Genomic DNA, 2,500 nt, shown 5'->3' with positions numbered 1-2,500 from the left:
ATTCTCGTGAGTCTAAAAGCGTGGAATATAACGTACTATAGACACACTCAAGTTCATAGCTAATAATCATGGTATTCTTACATAATATATGCTTATGTATTTTCTTGAAATGAACATGACGAGTCTACGTAATACAATCTTTCTGATGGTATTTTCAAAATGAACGACATGAACAATGATATAGTTACTTATTTTCATAACAATACCGACGTCTTTATAATTAGAATTGCACAAAATTGAGTCTTTGCAGAATTTCCATTATAGTGAACGAGGATTTATGGACTAAAAATCTTTCCCAAATTTTACCTAAAGATCATAGACTATTTTTTTTTTTTTTTTATGCATTACGCATGCATAAATTCGATGCTTCGGTTCCTTGTTGTTTGACTTCATTAGATTCTTTTTTTTTGGAGGGAAGCCCTCAAGAAATCGCGTCATTTTCCTAATCACCAGAAATAAATTCTTCTGATTTCCTCACTGCGGGCCTCCCACGGCCGCGCAGCGAGGAATCAGTGGAATTGATTTCTGGTGATTAGAAATTCATTTCTCGATATAATATGGTTCGGATCCCACAATAAGATGTAGGTCCCGTTCCCAAGAAACCAGTTGGTTCGTACCCACGTAAAAAAAAGATCTAATCCTTTGGGCCAGTGATCTGATACAACTAAGATATACTACTTAATTTTTCCCTATAGTAGAAAGCGCCATAATGAACAGAGATGTGGAATAATGGAGACCATTAGAAAGAAAAGTCACATTATAGAAGGAGGACGAGTGAGGAGGGAGGAAAAAGAGCATTTTATCAACAGTCTGGACCAGGTCGTGAGCATCACATGCTCTTCAATCTTGATGTGCGTGACAGCGCGTTTACGAGTGGCTGGACTTGGCCCGGAGTTGGACCAGCGGTGGTTTGCTGGTTGGCCCGGGATTAAATAGTTGGGTTTCCAGAGGCTAGATTTTAGAATCCAGTCTTTCATCGAGGAGGAGGAGGAGGAGGAGGCGGAGGAGGAGAATTATTTGGTCTTCGTTTTCCCTACGACCCAACTGGCATGGTAATAGGAAGGGAAGGAGGAGAAGACTGCACCATTATTTGGTTTCGGAGGAAAGACATCGGGCTGTCCTTACTGATTTTTGTTGGAGAGAGAGAGAGAGAGAGAGAGAGAGAGAGAGAGAGAGAGAGAGTTACTGAATCTAAAATCTGATCTTTATTAGAATAGCGGTCTTAAAAAAGGGTTAAAGTCTATCTGAAGGCACTTGCAGCTTTTGGAACGTATTAAAGGCTTGTCTAAGAGAATCTAATAGAAATAACTCAAGAAAGGTTTTTTTTTTTTTTTTTTTTTTTTTTTTTTTTTAAGGATTCGTCACTTAAACAGAGAACAAGGAGCAGGCTGAAAGATCTAGAAACCGCTTGTGGTTCTTGTAAAGGCTTATCATTTCCTCGTCAGGGTAATTAGCTGTTGTGTTGAACGCGCCTCATTTATGAGGAATTCTTTCCTCTTTGGGGCGGCCCTCATGGCTCCCTCTAAGACTCCAATTGACTATACTCTATTGTTTTCCATCTGTCCATCCGCCTGTGGTGTTTGCGTATGGTAACACTGCGTCCCGGGCTTTAGATAGTTACATTCAGCTTACATTCAACAACAATAATAATATCCTATTTAGAATATTAACGGTGTAATTAGCATACAGTAATTTATTAAAACACTTTTCAGTTGCAAATGTACACCCAGATATCCTTTTATTTACTTAAAACTTACACATAGCGTAACTATTTAAAGCCCGGGACGCAGTGTTACCACGCGAAAACACCACAGGCGGATGGACAGATGGAAAAAACAGAGTATAGTGGATTTTGGAAACAACTGAGTCCTATCAGATGTTTCATTATCTTACCTGAGAAACAAACACCAACGAAAAGGTTATCTGTTACAAGGTACAGTGTTTTAATTCATCACTTTTCTCCGTAGGGGGCTAGTGCCGTAAGTGCACCTCATTCTGTGCAATGTAGGTATTACTTAAGGTTCTTTGCATCATCCCTTCGGCCCCTAGCTGCAACTACTTTCATTCCTTTTACTGTCCACCCCCTCCTAACAATTGTTTCGCAGTGCAACAGCTAGGTATCCCTCCTGTTACACTTTTGTAACCTTTTACTGTCAATTTCCGTTTCAGCGCCGAATGGCCATAGTTGCCCCAGTGCTTGGCATAATGCCAAAAATTATATAAATGAAAATTCATCACTTTCACTTTCTGACCCAATTTTAAGGTTCCGTTAACATGATATATCCACAAAGAATATATAATCAATGATGATATGCTGGCAGTTTTTCTGGCACGAGCTAATCTTTTATTCCGAAAACGTTAATTGATTGGTTTAGATTAAGACGGCTTGTGCCAGCACGGGACCTTGCTCAAAGGTGTGGCAAAATTTGAGTAAGAAGCCAGGTGTAGACCCGCATTGGGCACTGAAAGGTTTGCTTAGAGTTGCATAAAATGACAAATT

At 39.5% G+C, this 2,500-nt stretch overlaps 1 protein-coding gene across 1 annotated transcript in view; it reads left to right on the top strand.

The window, feature by feature from the left end:
• The window catches only part of LOC135201641 (uncharacterized), a 638,256-nt gene that overhangs the window by 237,639 nt on the left and 398,117 nt on the right, over positions 1 to 2,500 (top strand). The window lies entirely within an intron of this gene.

Source organism: Macrobrachium nipponense, chromosome 23, assembly GCF_015104395.2.
Source record: "Macrobrachium nipponense isolate FS-2020 chromosome 23, ASM1510439v2, whole genome shotgun sequence".
Classification (NCBI taxonomy): domain Eukaryota; kingdom Metazoa; phylum Arthropoda; class Malacostraca; order Decapoda; family Palaemonidae; genus Macrobrachium; species Macrobrachium nipponense.
The sequence above is the reverse complement of the archived record's forward strand: the minus strand, read 5'-3'. Positions and strand labels throughout refer to the sequence as shown.